Source organism: Leucopleurus acutus, assembly GCF_964270905.1.
Source record: "Leucopleurus acutus genome assembly, chromosome: 7".
Taxonomy (NCBI): Eukaryota; Metazoa; Chordata; class Mammalia; order Artiodactyla; family Delphinidae; genus Leucopleurus; species Leucopleurus acutus.
The window spans coordinates 72,554,692-72,574,017 of record NC_139150.1 but is presented as its reverse complement, the minus strand read 5'-3'; the positions used below and the strand labels follow the sequence as shown (position 1 = coordinate 72,574,017).

The 19,326-nt window shown below is 38.3% G+C and overlaps 1 pseudogene across 1 annotated transcript; it reads right to left on the bottom strand.

The window, feature by feature from the left end:
• Nucleotides 1-18,364: 18,364 nt before the first annotated feature.
• On the bottom strand, nt 18,365-19,112 carry LOC309964582 (V-type proton ATPase subunit E 1-like; annotated as a pseudogene). Its single transcript has one exon. The product of its transcript is annotated as a V-type proton ATPase subunit E 1-like (transcript).
• Between the last annotated feature and the right edge of the window lie 214 nt (nt 19,113-19,326).

Here is a 19,326-nt window from a genome sequence, read left to right as displayed (position 1 = left end):
AAGAAACATATATCTAGTAACATATTAAATTCATCCATGTATCCTACTTAAACTATTATTTTCATAATTTTCAGGTTGTAAATTGGTACTTTTTATAACTACACAAATATGATTTTTCATGTATAGAATTGACCCCAAGCCTCCGCTATCATGAACTTTTGAAGAGGATTAGTCTTAAATTAATCTTTCAAAGTACTGCTCATACTAGGATAAAGAATAAGCCAGTATTCAAACTTCCCAAAAACTCACATAATGACTCACGCCTCTTCTCTCTGAATCCTTTCTTTTTTGTCCACCTGATACACAATAAAGGATAATTCCACAGGATTTGATTATCTGCTGGAAGTAGCTTATTCAGTCAATTTGATCAGAAAGTGAACCTTCCCATTTCCTATAGAAAATACACTCCATGGTTTCACACTTCGGCACTAAATGACCTAATGTATTCTACTGAAAAGCAAAACAACTGAACAAATGATCCACATAGACATAAAATAGATACTCAAATATTTACTGTTTCCATATATTTATTATTAGTGCCTGTTCTTTTTGGCAGTGAAAGTTTGGAACTATCTTTCTCAGATATTGCTAAGATAATTCTACTATAGGAGCTACCCTAATCCAAAGATCACAGCCACAGGGAACTGTCAAGCATTTTTTCTCTGCTGAGATAATTTATGGAAAAAGGCAACTCATTCTTCATGGGCCCACTTTACTGGCAAATGCCTGGGCAATGTCCACTGTAGTCAGTACCATTCCGTTAATATTAAGCAAAAGAAGAGGCAAAACCCTATTAACTCATCTCAGCATCTTATTAGCCTAAAAGCTAATAATAACTACAAATCTTGAATTCAGTAATAAAACCATCACAGAGAGAAATTCCCAGGTGCCAAAAATTTGAGAATGTAATATTGGAAAAAAGAGAACACATAAAATAAGTTCAGTAGGTGAGAGTAACTGATAAAGTGACCTCAGCAAGAAAGAAATGAGTTGAGTCAATTTTAGATGTGTGTTTATACCCAAGAGGCAGAATTTTAAGTAAGCCAAAGTCAGTATAGAATATTGTTAGCTGAGGTTAATATAATACAATCATAACTCAGGGCAAATGCATGGGTTCGCATAATTTTTCTCATCACTTGTTGGATAAAAAAATAAAATAGTGATCTGGATAGAAACTCATATGTCTCCTTTTTCGTTATTTTTAATCACAGTCTCTACAGAAAGCTCATATGATAACAGAATTTTCCAAAGCTTTTTCACATATTTCCACAGGAAAAGGTAAATATTGTTTTTATTTTCTTCTCGAAGAAACGTAATTTTCATCTCAGCTTTGATAGTTTATTAACTAGCCATAAGCGATTGATCGGACCATTTCTATGAGAATAAATGGTCATTAACACATATTACAGAGAGAGAAAACGTGAGAGTAAGCAGTCCAACTTCTGACACCTTGGTGGCTCAGGGGAGAGGGAGCATTAATGAAGCATCTAGCCTCAAGTCACTAATTTGCATCACAAGCAAGTTGGTTCTTAACTTCAGAAGTTCTTTGCCATCTGGAGATGGTCTGATGACCTGGGTGAGGTGAGTTGCTCTGTCCTGTTCCCTCGATTCAGGGGTCCAATCAGCCCTGATTGACACTTGGCATGCTCTCAGGGCAGCTGAAAGCTAAATGGACACAGAGAGCAGAGCAGCCTTTTGCATTGCGACAGTGACTTCTTCCAGAACAGGCTGAAGTTCTCTAATCTCTGAAGAGCTGAATGAAAGGAAAAGAACTACTACAAATTCAACAGAGGGAAATGTAGAATTCATGTTAAATGGGCACTTAGGCCCCATCACTTTCACCACTTTTAAAGTAACCTCTTTCCATTAGTCAATATAAATATTCTTGTGAAGTTGTATAATGCTTATCTGCTATAATTGTGAGCTTAAAGGAATTCTTCAAACAGTGTAATTTGCTCTAGAGAAAGTAAAGTGATAGCCTATGGTCATATGCTTCAATGTCTCTAATCCTTATATTTAGACAAAGGTTATTATAAATTCACCATTCCCTTTTCCAAATAATGCTTAATACACACAATATTAATACACACAATATTAATACACACAAAATATTCTTTTATTTTGTAACTAAACGTACACAGGACACAGAAGTATACTAGAGTTGAGGGGAAAAGTCCAGGATAAATATATCTAAATATAGTATATTTCCCCTAAAGTTCTAATGCTACTATATAAACAAATAATGAAAAATTAATATGAGTATAGGGCTCTTGTACAAATTAAGAGAAAAATATCCTATATGACTTTTGTATTTAATTTTTTTAATTTTGTTCAAAAAAATTAGAACAATTTTTAATAGCTTTCACCAAATACACAGAAAGGTCCAAATCAATAAAATTAATTTAACATTTTTCACTGTCCAAAAAGAATATCTTTCATTGTTTTTTCTTACTCCATTTTTTAATGATATAAATACAATTGTAAGCAATAGCATATTTCTTCTGAATTTCAGAAAGGCAGCAGGAATTCAGTTTCTTAACACGTACATATTAGTTCCTTGTCTCCAATACAAATGTTATGAGATGGGATAACAACTGTATTGTAGAGTTTCCAGGATGGGAAGATGTATTAGAAATCACAGTGTGTAAGGTGAATATAATTGGGTCCAAAAAACAGCCAATTCATTCATACATTAAGGTACAGTGCAAGAGAGTTTTATTTCGTAGATACATATCCACAACAGAAATACATAATCACAGACTTTTTAAATGTTTTACAAAATCTCCACTGTCCATTCAAAAGATGATTTTTATAAAATGCTACTAACCATACCCTGGTCCAATCTAGATTCATATGGATCGAATCCCCTACCTAGCTTTATGTTTTTCTTCCTAAAATTTATGAACCCGATTACAAATCACTGCTGAGTGACATTCAGAAGATATTGCAAGGGTGTCTACTCTACCTCTCTTGTCAAATGTGTTTCAGCAGAAGGATTATTGATGGAAGCCTGAGATACAGATGAAGAGGAATTAGAGCTGTGAGGTTTAGAATTGCAGAAATTGCGTCTATATAAACAGCTGAAAGAAAGATGATATTCTGTTCAAATGTTTCCTATTTCAAAGAATTCTCCAGAGTCCCATTTACTCCTGATAAGCACTAACAGGGCTTACAAGTTTTCTTCATCCTGGAGAATGGCTTAAATTAAGAAAATACTTTTAGCTAAAAAGAAAGCTGCAGCAGAACTTGAAAGGTACAGAATAAAACCTGAAAAAGAGGGCTTCCCTGGTGGCGCAGTGGTTGAGAGTCCGCCTGCCGATGCAGGGGACACGGGTTCGTGCCCCAGTCCGGGAGGATCCCACATGCCGCGGAGTGGCTGGGCCCGTGAGCCACGGCCGCTGAGCCTGCGCGTCCGGAGCCTATGCTCCGCAACGGGAGAGGCCACAACAGTGAGAAGACCGCGTACCGCAAAAAAAAAAAAAAAAAAAAAAAAACCTGAAAAAGATTTCATCAGACAATGAGATCTAGCTCTGGTGCCTTAATCTGCGAAATAAAATTATGAAATAACTGATTCCTGTTTAACGTAATAGTACACACAGGCCTTGTTTCATTGTGCTTTTGCTTTATTGAGCTTCACAGATACTGCGTTTTTTACAGATTGAAGGTTTGTGGCAACCCTGTGTCCAGCAAGTATATTGGTGCTATTTTCCCAACAGCATTTGCTCACTTCATGTCTCTGTGTCACATTTTGGTAATTCTCATAATATTTCAAACTTTTCCATTATTATTGTATATGTTATGGTGATCTGTGATCAGTGATCTTTGATGTTACTCTTGTATTTATTTTGAGGCACCACGAACCCCACCCATATAAGAGAGAACACTTAATCAAATAAACCATTAGCCAGACTCATCAAGAAAAAAAGAGAGAAGACTCAAATCAATAGAATTAGAAATGAAAAAGGAGAAGTAACAACTGACACTGCAGAAATACAAAGGGTCATGAGAGACTACTACAAGCAACTCTATGCCAATAAAATGGACAACCTGGAAGAAATGGACAAATTCTTAGAAACGCAGAACCTGCCGAGACTGAACCAGGAAGAAATAGAAAATATGAACAGACCAATCACAAGCACTGAAATTGAAACTGTGACTAAAAATCTTCCAACAAACAAAAGCCCAGGACCAGATGGCTTCACAAGCGAATTCTATCAAACATTTAGAGAAGAGCTAACACCTATCCTTCTCAAACTCTTCCAAAATATAGCAGAGGGAGGAACACTCCCAAACTCATTCTATGAGGCCACCATCATCCTGATACCAAAACCAGACAAGGATGTCACAAAGAAAGAAAACTACAGGCCAATATCACTGATGAACACAGATACAAAAATCCTCAACAAAATACTAGCAAACAGAATCCAACAGCACATTAAACGGATCATACGCCATGATCAAGTGGGGTTTATTCCAGGAATGCAAGGATTCTTCAATATACGCAAATCAATCAAGAAGATAAACCATATTAACAAATTGAAGGAGAAAAACCATATGATCATCTCAATAGATGCAGAGAAAGCTCTGGACAAAATTCAACACCCATTTATGATAAAACCCTCCAGAAAGTAGGCATAGAGGGAACTTTCCTCAACATAATAAAGGCCATATATGACAAACCCACAGCCAACATTGTCCTCAATGGTGAAAAACTGAAACCATTTCCACTAAGATCAGGAACAAGACAAGGTTGCCCACTCTCACCACTCTTATTCAACATAGTTTTGGAACTTTTAGCCACAGCAATCAGAGAAGAAAAGGGAATAAAAGGAATCCAAATAGGAAAAGAAGAAGTAAAGCTGTCACTCTTTGCAGATGACATGATACTATACATAGAGAATCCTAAAGATGCTACCAGAAAACTGCTAGAGCTAATCAATGAATTTGGTAAAGTAGCAGGATACAAAATTAATGCACAGAAATCTCTGGCATTCCTATGCACTAATGATGAAAATCTGAAAGTGAAATCAAGAAAACACTCCCATTTACCATTGCAACAAAACAATAAAATATCTAGGAATAAACCTACCTAAGGAGACAAAAGACCTGTATGCAGAAAATTATAACAGACTGATGAAAGAAATTAGAGATGATACAAATAGATGGAGAGATATACCACGTTCTTGGATTGGAAGAATCAACATTGTGAAAAAGACTCTACTACCCAAAGCAATCTACAGATTCAGCGCAATCCCTATCAAACTATCACTGGCATTTTTCACAGAACTAGAACAAAAAATTTCACAATTTGTATGGAAACACAAAAGACCCCGAATAGCCAAAGCAATCTTGAGAACAAAAAATGGAGCTGGAGGAATCAGGCTGCCTGACTTCAGACTATACTACAAAGCTACAGTAATCAAGACAGGATGGTACTGGCACAAAAACAGAAAGATAGATCAATGGAACAGCATAGAAAGCCCAGAGATAAACCCACACACATATGGTCACCTTATCTTTGATAAAGGAGGCAAGAATATATAGTGGAGAAAAGACATCCTCTTCAATAAGTGGTGCTGGGAAAACTGGACAGGTACATGTAAAAGTATGAAATTAGAACACTCCCTAACACCATACACAAAAATAAACTCAAAATGGATTAAAGACCTAAATGTAAGGCCAGAAACTATCAAACTCTTAGAGGAAAACATAGGCAGAACACTCTATGACATAAATCACAGCAAGATCCTTTTTGACCCACCTCCTAAAACAAATAAAAACAAAAATAAACAAATGGGACCTAATGAAACTACAAAGCTTTTGCACAGCAAAGGAAATCATAAACAAGACCAAAAGACAACCCTCAGAATGGGAGAAAATATTTGCAAATGAAGCAACTGACAAAGGATTAATCTCCAATATTTACAAGCAGCTCATGCAGCTCAATAACAAATAAACAAACAACCCAATCCAAAAATGGGCAGAAGACCTAAACAGACATTTCTCCAAAGAAGATATACATATTGCCAACAAACACATGAAAGAATGCTCAACATCATTAATCATTAGAGAAATACAAATCAAAACTACAATGAGGTATCACCTCACACCGGTCAGAATGGCCATCATCAAAAAGTCTAGAAACAATAAATGCTGGAGAGGGTGTGGAGAAAAGGGAACACTCTTGCACTGTTGATGGGAATGTAAATTGATACAGCCACTATGGAGAACAGTATGGAGGTTCCTTAAGAAACTAAAAATAAAACTACCATATGACCCAGCAATCCCACTACTGGGCATATACCCTGAGGAAACCATAATTCAAAAAGAGTCATGTACCAAAATGTTCATTGCAGCTCTATTTACAATAGCCAGGACATGGAAGCAACCTAAATGTCCATCATCGGATGAATGGATATAGAAGATGTGGCACATATATACAATGGAATATTACTGAGCCATAAAAAGAAACGAAATTGAGATATTTGTATGAGGTGGATGGACCTAGATCTGTCAAACAGAGTGAAGTAAGTCAGAAAGAGAAAAACAAATACCATATGCTAACACATATATATGGAATCTAAGAAAAAAAAAAAGTCATGAAGAACCTAGGGGTAAGATGGGAATAAAGACACAGACCTACTAGAGAATGGACTTGAGGATATGGGGAGGGCGAAGGGTAAGCTAGGACAAAGTGACAGAGTGGCATGGACATATATACACTACCAAACGTAAAATAGATAGCTAGTGGGAAGCAGCTGCATAGCACAGGGAGATCAGCTCGGTGGTTTGTGACCACCTAGAGGGGTGGGATAGGGAGGGTGGGAGAGAGGGAGATGCAAGAGGGAAGAGATATGGGAACATATGTATATGTATAACTGATTCACTTTGTTATAAAGCAGAAACTAACACACCATTGTAAAGTAATTATACTGCAATAAAGATTAAAAAAAAAAATGCTGTGTGTTCTGACTGCTCCACTGACTGGCTGTTCCCTGTCTCTCTTCCTCTCCTTGGGCCTCTCTATTCCCTGAGCCACAGCAATGTTGAAATTAGGCCAATTAATAAGCATACAATGACCTCTAAGTGAAAGGAAGTCACACACCTCTCATTTTAAATCCAAAGCTAGAAATGATTAAGATTAGTGAGGAAGGCGCGTCAAAAGCTGACATAGGCCAAAAGCTAGGCCTCTTGCCCCAAAGAGCTACCTACCTAAGTTATGACTGCAAAGGAGAAGTTCTTTAAAGAAATGAAAAGTGCTACTCCAGTAAACACATAAATGATATGAAAGTGAAACAGTATTACTGCTGATAGGGAGATAGTTTTAGTCGTCTAGCTAGAAGGTCAAACCAGCCACAACATTCCCTTAAGCCCAAGCCTAATCCAGAGCAAGGCCCTAACTCATTTCAATCCTCTGAAGGCTGAGAGAGGTGAGGAAGCTGCAGAAGAAAATATGAAATGAGCAGATGTTGGGTCATGAGGTTTAAGGAAAGAAGCCATTTCCAGAACATGAAAGTGCAAGGTGAAGCAGCAAGTGTTGATGTAGAAGCTGCAGCAAGTTACCCAGAAGTTCTAACTAAGATCATTAATGAGGGTGGCTCCACTATACAACAGATTTTCAATGTAGACAAAACAGTCTTCAATTGAAAGAAGATGCCTTCTAAGACTCTCATACCTAAAGAGGAAAAGTCAATGTCTGGCTTCAAGGCTTCAAAAGACAGCCAACTTTCTTGTTAGGGGCTAATGTAGCTGGCAACGTTAAGCTGAAGCCAATGCTCACTAACCATTCTGAAAATCCTAGGGCCCTTAAGAATTAATCTACTAAGTCTACTCTGCCTGTGCTCCCTAAATGGAACAACAAAGTCTGGTAACTGCACATCTGTTTACAGCATGGTTTGCTGAATATTTTCAACCCACTGTTGAGAACTATTGCTCAGAAAAAGAAGATTCCTTTCAAAATATTACTGCTCATTGACAAAGGCAGATGTGGTGGAAATAGCAAGAGAATCAGAATTCGAAGTGGAGCCTGAAGATGTGACTGAACTGTTGCAATCTCATAAGGAGTCGCTTCTTATGGATGAACAAAGAAAGTGGTTTCTTGAGATAGAATTTATTCGTGGCGAAGGTGCCATATAGATGGTTGAAATAACAACGGAAGATTTCTAATATTACATAAACTTTGTTGATAAAGCAGCAGCAGGGTTTGAGAGGATTGGCTTCTTTTTGGGGGGGGGTATAGTTGTTTTACGATGTTGTGTTAGTTTCTACTGTACAGCAAAGTGGAGTTCCCTGTGCTATACAGCAGGTTCTCATTAATCTATTTTATACATATTAGTGTATATATGTCAATCCCAATCTCCCAATTCATCCCACCCACCCCCTGTCCCCCCCTGGTGTCCATACGTTTGTTCTCTACATCTGTTCCTCTATTTCTGCTTTACAAACCGGTTCATCTGTACCATTTTTCTAGATTCCACATATATGCGTTAATATATGATATTAGTTTTTCTCTTTCTGAATTACTTCGCTCTGTATGGCTTCTATTTTAAAAGAAGTTCTACTGTGGGTAAAATGCTATTAATTAATATGCTATTAATTAATTGCACGCTACAGAGAAATCATTTGTGAAAGGAAGAGTCAGTCGATGTGGCAAACTTCATTGTCGTCTTATGTTAAGAAGTTGCCACGTCACCCAGCCTTCAGCTACCACCACCCTGCTCAGTCAGCATCAGCCATCAACACTGAGAAAAGACCCTCCTCCAGCAAAAAACATATGACTCGCTGAAGCCTCAGATGATAGTTAACATTGTTTAGCAGTAAAGTATTTCTTAATGAAAGTATGTACATTGTTTTTTTAGACAAAAGCTATTTCACACTTTGAACGGACTATAGCATAGTGTAAACATAACTTATATGTGTACTGGGAAACCACAAGATTCATGTGACTCGCTTTATGGTGATATTTGCTTTATTGTGGCAGTCTGGAACTCAACCCACAATGTCTTCAAGGTATCCCTGTACAAGAAAATTAGACATAAGCCAGAACAAAAAGATTACAATAGATTCTTCACAGATGACTCTAAAATATCTTTACGCAGAAAGCACAAGGAGTACGTTTCAGAAGATGAGGAATTATAAATGTCCATCTCCCCGAAGCAACTCACTCCTTCATATTACCACATATATAATTTTTTTCCCTGAGTACCAATGACAGGATTTCCCAAAACATGTTTTCCAGATCGCTTACTCAAGAGGACGTTTATAAAATTTTCTTGATAAAGGACATCAGTTTAAAATGAGGTAACGATTGGACCATTCCCTAATTAATTAGCTTTTTTCACTGTAGGACTTCTCAGAGTTTTTCATATGCTATTATATTATACTGTGTTGATCCACGATGGGGACACAATACTCAGCATTTCCAAATTTATTTGACGATGGAAACCCTTTCTTATTTTTTCATGGAATGCCTTTGACTACCATTCTAAGGAGTGTGTATAAGAATTTTGTAGGTTTGGGATTGAGATTATTAGCATAGAAAGTCACTGGCTGTTTTTCCAAAGACCAACATCACCAGTTATTTGACTTTGTGGGAAATGTACAGCAGGTCAAAAACCTATTGTCTCAGTGAAGGCAATGTATCCCTGCCTTTCCAAACCAGCACTCCCCACCCCAGTCAGTCACATTAGCAAGTTCACTATCAGTCAGGTAATCACAGCATATTCATATAATCACAGATATTCATGCTGGCCACACATATCAACATGTTCCCCTGAAAACATACCCTAGATGTGAAAAGTAACATCCTTTTCAATTTTTATAGTGGCTTCTCTTATGTTTGCTCGCAACATACTATTACTGTGCTGAAAGATTGTTACTTATGTCCTATAAATCTGCCTGCCTTCTCACAGTAGTTACTTTTCAGATGGCGACCAGAAAACTTTTGCCAAATTCTGTTCTACTGAAAAAAAAAATTCTCTCATAGATTCTCTTTTTTAAAAAGTCTAGTTTGGGGTTACTTATTTGCTGCTGTTTATTCAAACAAGAGAGTGAGAGTTGAAATACCACCTGTTTGGAAAAAAGACTTTATTCTTACAGGATGTATGTGATAGTCATTTGCTTGGGAACTGGAACCATCACTGAAGTGATCAACACTTTCTGTCACTTTGCATTCAATTTTTATTTTTATGATGCCTCCATTAAATGAGCACTATATCTTTATGCAAGAGATATTGCTTAGAACTTTACATTTACTGTCTCAATTTATCCTCACAATATCCCATGTGAAAGCTATAATTAGCCTCATCTGGGGAAACTGAGTCTCAGAGAAAATAAGCTTATCACTGAAAGTCCCAGTTATTAAGTGATGGGCTGATCTTTGAACCTGTATCTGTCTGATCTGAAAGACCCTGATCTTCCCAGGATACCAAGCAGACAGCTATGTCATTGTTTCTAACAACCCCTTAGTAAAGCAACATTTACTAAGGGGTTGTTAGAAACATGTTATCATATGTTATCATAGTATTTGACAAGAAATGGAAGGATCTTCCCCATTCCAGCCAGAGGTGCCCTTCCTCAAATCGTCCACCAAAAAACAGAGGATTTAAGCTTCTGGGAAACTAGGCCTGAACTGATGGACAAAGAGAATGAAACAAAAACAGAACGTCCCCAGGAAGAACAGAGGTGGAATGACATCCACCTTAGATCTTAGAGACTCTGCGTTCAGCTTATTTTGGAGCCAACTGACCTATACTGCCTCTTATAATAATTTATGAAACTTTCTTTCTGCAAATGTAGTACAGTATGTCCTTATAAAAGCATCCAAGTTTTCATATGAAGACTCCTACCAACAAAACCCTGGTTAATAAATCTTGGCTGTGAAGTGAAATGCAAGAGAATTATTATGTAAGACATACTCCTTTATCAGCAAATGTGCTGACTAGTCAGTTTGCATGGTATCAGTGTTAATAATCAGGCACAACAGAAAGGTCAGGAGAGATTGAAAAGCAGCGAGGTCACTAGGGCATGAGTTTGTTAAAGGACTTTCTCTTTTTAAAAAACACTGTTATCAAATATCAAATATCCTGGCTATGTGATGCCTTAATACATTTCTCTGCTTCACTTGATCCTACCATGTCTTGGCCATAGTACGGACAAGAGAGTATATGAGTCTGAGAATAATTGGTCTTTAACACCTGAATATTTGAGGCTCCCTATAGAAGAGATTGACTTGCTTCTACTAATCAGAACAAAAGAAGATGGAAATAGAAATTAACATTTAAGTACCTACTATGCGCCAGGAACTCTGCAGGTATGCTGATCGTGTTATTGTATTAATCTTCACAGTGTTATAAAACAGGTGTTCTGCAAATGAGAATTACTAATGAAGTGATGCCCATGCTCCCTAGATCCCTCAACCTGATGAAGTTCAGCCAGGGTTCAATCTGAGATTTGCTGGCTGCAAAGGCTGTGCTCACTCCTCCACTCCTGCATCAGTTGGGTTATTTTCACTGTCCTGACCATCCTGTAGAATCAGAGAATGCTTTAAAAGGTAGAGGAGACCACAGAGATATCCTAGATAACAACCCCCCCGCCCCAGTTTACACATGAGAAATTTTAAACCCTCAGAGGATGCATAATATAACCAAAATCAAAAGCTTCTTGGTGCCAGAATGGGAAATTAACCTCTTGATTCATACTCATTTTGTATTTTTACTATTTCCCACTGATTTCCTTGCTGTCTTCTTAAATGATGGTTAAAACCAGGCTTACCACATTTCACAAATCCAGAGGATACTGTTCATATTACAGTACAGCATCCCAAGTCAAAGCCATCTGTCTTTTGGTTTATGAATTTGTTTTTAAAATAATTGTAGGAAAATATTCATCTGTTAAAAAATAGCTAAAGTGAAAAAGTGTTTGTGTGAAAACAGGCAAGATCATTATTGTATGCGTAAGAGCTTACCCGAGGTCATAGGGATTAGACTAGGATACCCAGTTGTCTTCCCTCTGTCTAAACTTGACCCCACCCTGACATCTTGGGCATCTTTCAAAATCCTGTTTGTGTATCACTCCTTCCAGGAAGTACTGTAGAGAATCACTTCACCATAGCTCCCCTGACCTCAAAATTAATTACATCATATGCTGGTTACTTCAGCATTGTGTGTATAATTTCATTATTCTACTTACTGAACAACATTGCAATTTATTTTGTTTGTATGCTTACTCTCATTGTTAGAATGTACACAGTGAGTGTACTTCATTTATCCCTGCGTACTCAGAACCTAATACAGTATTTGGCTATATAGGTGTTCAATAGATGTGTGTGAAATGAGTTGAACAGAATTGGCCTGCCTTGAATATATTTAAAGTTAACTGTCAGTTGTTACCATCTGATTAATCTGGTTATGTCACTACCATCTCAACTCTTGCTGAATTAGCAAAACACTTTAAGTTTTTAGAACTACTTTATTGAGAAAAAAATTTGTTGACTTCCGTTTGCAATGTCAGAAATGCATGAGTGAAAAGAAGGATGAGCGGGACCCAGCACAGGAGGTCTTCATGCTGCTGTAAGTGGGCTTACTCAGGTAAGAACTTAAAGTTTTCTTCACACTTTGGCCTGACACACTAGCTGGATTACAATAAGCACCAGAAGCACAGTGAGGCACAGGAGCAGAAAATTAAACATGCCACACATCTAAATATAGCACAAGAGAGAAAATCTAAGGTTCTAAAGAAAGCAATGTAGAGGAAGTCTTCACTTTGGTCTCTCACTGGATAGACTGCCAAACACTCTTGTCAAACATCTTCATGAAACTATTCTAAAATCAATTTTAATACATTTTAATGATTTTTGTTTCAAAATATAATACTTTAAAAATATATATTTGATGGGTAAAGTCTGTAAGCTAAACCATAGACAAGTTTTATAAGTTTCTGGTGGTTATAAGGGTCAAACTACATGGCAAGAGGTACTCATGCTATATAGATGCAATGCAAATACTTCATGGAGAGATGCCAGAGTGACATATTGTATAAAGAAATAGAATATGTGATCAACCATAGTGAAGTAGAAACGAACCATGCAATTAGACAAAGGCAAATCCAGAATCTGAATGCTTGTGGTACAGAGATGGTGATGGAGATGATCTCCTTTATATGGCTATAGGAGAGGAACTGCACTTCTAGAATATTTAAGGCTAGAATGACAAATTCATGGCCCTCGCTTGTCAGTATTAGTATGAGGCTAATGGAGGATTAAAAGGCGTGGTGGAGATAAGCACCCTGTAAATGAGAAGTCCTGTTCAGGAAAAAGATATTCCCTGCAGGAGTAAAGTTCCAGCACCATGGATCATGCATCATTTTAAATTTATATATCATAGATGGATAGATGAAATTTTATTTCAAATCTGGGATTTGGGTAAGTCATGGAGATATCTCAGTAAGTGTTGATATAAGACTAGAATGACTAAGTTGTAGTTTATAAAACTTAAGAATTTCAGAGACATATATAAATTTTTAAGATTTTCTGAGATATATAAATAGTGCCTGGACATACTTAATCAAAAACATGCTCTTTGAATATAAACTTTAAATGTATTAATACAGAGCTACTCTTTTGCATTCTTTAAATATTTTTTTTTCTATTGCAATCACTTCTATGTCTTAAATTTGACTGGGGGAACCATGCAATTACAAAGATGAGGATGCAAAGTTCCTGATGTTAGTACAAGTTATTTTCAGAGTCAAATTCGAGGAGAGAATAAATCTCTTAAATTTTACTCTGCAGTCTCAACATTAAAGTGATATACATGTCACACTTACTCAGTGCTTTTATTCAGGAAGTAAAAAAGGAAGCCAGCAAATGGCTCTGACATTGCCTACTCCTAAAAGTGTCTCAGTCCCTGCAGTGTATCTGTTAAGAGGTAAAATATAAAAGTCCAGTCCATGAGGTTTAAGGATTTGATCTTTGAGGAAAAAGCAGAATAAAATATTGTTTGTGATTCTGACTCTCTTAAAACATGCAACTATAAGGTCAAAATAGGCAAAATTAAGAAATAAAACTTGCTTCATTGAGAGGCAGGATTGTAGCAAGGGCTGAGGGAGATGGGACTTGCAATACAGATTTAGGGAGATATCTGCATAGAGGTGATAGTTGAAGGCATGAGTGACGATGAGAACTCCAAGGGTGAGATATGACAGAAATGGCCTTTGATTCTCAGACCAAGGAAGGGTGAGAAGCGAAGCACACAGATTCATAATGAAATACTGTAGCTGCTATTTTTCACAAGGGCAGGGGGCAGAGAAGGAGCTTCATTAGGCAGCTGATTTCCTCTTTATTCCTACTGAGACAGAATGCTGGGCTGATTCCCATTCTGATGATTGTCCTTACATTGCTTTTCAGCGACATCAGGCTCCTAAGTAACAGAAAGTGTGCACCAAACTCAGACATCCAGAGAAATGTGGCGATAATGAACTAGGAGAGAAGGACAATGCCAAGCTACCTGCTAGAAGACTAGTGTCTGAAGCAAACCATACTACAAGACAATTTTGTTGTCTTTCATTCTTTCTTGCCATATGGCTAATATTTAGAATATTCTCTCTTTTTAAATCAAAAAGCCTTTTCAAAAGAATGGCTACAAGTTTCAACATTTTTAATTTTGTCTTTTCTCACTCATAAGAATCTTCCCTTGAACTTGACCAAGAAAATTATCAGACATACAGAGCTTTTGTTTTCTCAAAACAGAAGTATCAGTGTATTTCTCTTGATGTTTTATAAATATAAATACATACATATATGTACACATACATGCATGCCTCCCTCCCTTCTTGCCAGGCTACCTTTCCCCACTACTAATGAATACTGAGCTAAATATCCTGACTTCTATAACCATTTACTATGGTTATAAATTTCAACATTTATTCATTCATTTAACAAATACTTTTGTGCCCAGCCCTGGCTGCACAGTAGCACCCTCTGGGGACCTTTCAGGGTTCTCAATGCCCACGCACATCCCCTGGCAGTTACATTAGACCCTCTGGGTGGGGCCCAGGCATCAGCATTTTTAAAGATCCCCAGTTGAGGCCAAGGTGAAGGAACTGAGGCCATGAAACTTGCTCAAGATCACAGAGCCAGGAGAGATGCCACTCCAGGACAGGACTCCTCCCTGCAGCTTCATTCAGGCCTTCAAAGGGACACTGCTTAGTCACATCTCTCTGACCCACAGCTTCCACCCTGACCATGACCCCACCCCCACCTCTGTGCCCTCCCCACACCTCACACTCTCACTGCCTCGGCTCACAGCCCACCATGAGCTCCGCGCTCACAGGTAGTGGATCTGCCCCAGGGTTCTTTCTGCAGCCCCGTCCTAATAAAATATAAATAAATAAATAAATACTGTTGCAAGTCTGCATTGCTAGGTCCACGAAAAAAAGGCAGACAGTGCCCCTGCCCTCATGTAAACTCATTCTGGACTTAACATTCAGAAAATACATCTTGCTCCTAATAACGGTATATTATGATAAAAAATAAATAAGAACAAAAAACAAAAAAGGAAGGGATGGAAAAGAAGGATAAAACAAAGTTTATTGGTTTTCTATGTGAGAAGAAAACAACAAAACATTCTTCAAAATTTTGCTACTGTTTCAGATCATTTTGTCTAGTTTAGCAGCGACATGTGATTACGTTTCTCTAATTCTCTAGTCCTCTAATCATATGTCTAATAATTGAGTAGACATACATCAACATGACCCTGAAAAATATGGCATGTTAACCCTATAATAGATCACACAGATTCAAAATGGCACTGGAAACATTAATCCTTCTTCCAACAAGTATTTTGACTGTCTTCTATGTTGCAGGTATTCTTCTAGTTCTGGAGATTCAGCAGTGAATAGCACCCTGTCATCTTGAAGCATAAGCCGTGGTGTTTGACCTCAAAAGCCAGTCAATGATGCGTGGCAGAGACTGTCTTTAGGAGACTAGCAGAACCAGTATAAACAGTAGCCCCCTTAAGTGACATCACTTTCATCCCCTCCCTTTTTTCCCATACCTCCAGATACAAAAGAGTCATAGAATGCTAGAATTGAAACCTATGTTAGAGTTTTTCTAGATTATGTATTCTAATGCCTTTTATCTGAAGATGTGTGAATGAGGGCCAGAGGTTTTAATTAACATCCAAAGATTATTCAGCAGATTATGATAATGACAAAACATTAGAAAACTATTCCTTCTGTGTATGCATGTGTGTACACATGTATGTGCTAAGGGAACAAAGACCATGTAACAAGTAACCCCCTCCATTTCCTTAAAAACTATTTTCTGCATTTTTCTCAGTAATAAACTTGCTATCTTACTGTTCAGAGGATTTCTCATTTATCACTAAATTCTCCTTTGAGCTCTCAGACTTAGAAAACATTGAAAACCCTGCAGAATTTTTTCATCTCTTGATGTCCCTTCCATAAAGTAATTAAGATAATTCATTTTCTCCCATATTTTCCATACCCAGAAAATGAGAATCAAATGTAATTTTTTTTTTTTTTGCGGTACGCAGGCCTCTCACTGTTGTGGCCTCTCCCATTGTGGAGCACAGGCTCCGACGCGCAGGCTCAGCAGCCATGGCTCACAGGCCCAGCCGCTCCGCGGCATGTGGGATCCTCCCGGACCGGGGCACGAACCCATGTCCCCTGCATCGGCAGGCGGACTCTCAACCACTGCGCCACCAGCAAAGCCCAAATGTAATTTTTAAAACTCAGTAAAAAACGCTTTGACTTTCTCTTTTATGATTACCTGTTTTTGATCCTCTGCAAAATACAAGGCAAACTTCCAACACAGACAAGTTAATGTTACATCCTAACTATATTTACCATAACTCAGTCATATTCATTAATACAAAGGTAGTGAGAAGCTCTCACATTTAGTCTCAAACACCATGAGGTCATGAGCATATGAGGGAATCATGTACTACTGGTCATTAATCCTAATTTCAGAAATTACATTTGAAGATTTAATTCTCTCTTCCTATGTCTAGACAGGCAACCAGGAATAATCTTTTCAGCTTTAATTGCATTTACGCCTATGACTTCATAAAAGGGACAATTCTCGTCGCTATTTGCAACAGAAAAAAAAAGATCATACATAATCCTCATCATCACGTGATACTTGTCAGTAACCTCAATATCTGGGCCTCCATGGGAGACATCAAAGACATATAAAACAAATAAAAATTACACCCTTAATAAAAATCTATCCTTAATAAAAATCATAGTATTCATTAAGAAATTGTTGATTATCTGCTCTGATTACAAATGAGTGCAATGCAGTTTTTCCCTCAAGCAGCTTAGCTTCTATTTAAAGATAGAAGGTGTATTACTCTGCTAGGGCTGCCATAACAAAATATCACAAATTGCATGGCTTAAACAATAGAAATTTATTTTCTCACAGTTCTGGAGGCTGTAATTCCAAGATCAAGGGGTCATCAGGTTGGGGTTTTTCTTGAGGCCTCTCTCCTTGGCTTGCAGGTGGCCACCATCTCACTGTTTCCTTACAGTGTCTTTCTTCTGTGCACATGCATCCTTGGTGTCTCTCCATGTATCCAAATGTCCCTGTCTTACAGAGACACCAGTCAGACTGGATTAAGGCCCACCCTAAAGACCTCATTTTAACTTAACTACCTCTTCAAAGGCCCTGTCTCCAAATATAGTCACGTTCTGAGATACTAGCAGTTAGGACTTCAACATGTGAACAACACATGGCATTGTATATAAGTGTAATAAAACATACTACAGTAACTCAAGAGAAGATGCTGGCTAGTACACTGGTAAGGCTCTGCACCAGGTAACAGAGCAACTGGAAAGGAAGGGAAATAACATTTACTGATTATCCATTATGTGACAGTATCTGTGTTACATACTTTTTTTTCCATGTATGCATTTCGTTTTAATAAATGGAGCATATTCATGGCTTAGATCTTAAATCATATTACAGACAAACACTTCTAGGCCCAAACAGCTAACAGCGAAGCTGCTACTGCTGGAAGGAATGCAGCCCCACATGCACTTGAAGTCCAAAGAGCAGTGACCTGACTCTAGAGGCCACCACACACCGCCCCTCTGTAGGCTGGACGCTGGACCAGTGGACAGCAGGAAACTCGAGGACATTCATGCACCCACCATTTGACCCCACACCTTCGTGCTGCAGAACCAGCGGGAAGTTGTATTACTGTCAGATAAGCTAGAGGAAGGTTTCCTGATCATATTAAGCAAAGCTCTCCCATTGCTACCAATCAGCCAGGGGCGTTAGCTAAAAAAGGGTATCCACTGATAAATACAGAATATGAGAACAGCAAGGAGGAAGCTATACAGGTCATCTTGTTTCTTCAAATGTCAGAAGTGTCCACGTCACAGCAGTTGGTGGACACCACCTCCCGCAGGCATAGTCCAAAAACTTCCTGTTGGCGTTTGCACCAAACAAGGCTCCCCGCGCTTCTGGCATCATCTACTGGGTTATGAGGCCCAGCCAGCTTTTGAGAGTATTGGAAACCTTGATTTTGCGATCCCCATTATAGATCTCAACCTCGCCAGCTACTTCCTCAGGCAGGTAGGCCTCCTGATCAATCTGGACATCAACATCTCTTTCCGTGGCGATTTTGTACATATGGATTTGCACTGCAGGCTTCACCAGAGGGAAATCTTATTTCCTGCAATGAACAATCATTCCGGGCTCCAATAACTAGTACAAATCCTGGAGGACCATTCCATCCAGCAGTACTTGGTACCTGGTTGTATCTTTTACCCTTTGGCTGAGTCTATGTTTTGCTTCATTTAGTAGGTCTGTGATAAGACCATCCATCTCTCGCTCTGAGGACTTTGAGCCTCACTTGATTTATCAAATTGGACACCTGAATTTTCTTCTGTTGCTCAATCTGCTTTTCTTTCTTCTCATAGCATTCCATAGTCTTCAGTCTTTGGGTTTGCACAAGACAACCCTTCTCAATGTTGAACTCTTCCTCTGCCTTCACGTCTATTTCTTCTGCTTCCTCATTGGCTTCTTTTTCAATAAAAGCCATTGTGTGCTTAATCTGCTTCTGCACATGGGCATTGCTGAGAGCCATGGCGCTAGTGACGCAAAGAGGCGGGCCACTGGCTGGAGCTCAGGTCTGATACGGGCAGCTGGCAACCGGGAGAGGAAAGCTGGCGTGGCTTCAGGCCTCCTCTGTTTTGTTGTGCTATGTACTTAACATGTGCTATCATGTGTAAAGCCTGTGGAAATCACAATCCAACCAGTTATCCCCATTTTATAAATGAGGAAACTGAGGCTCCAAGAGA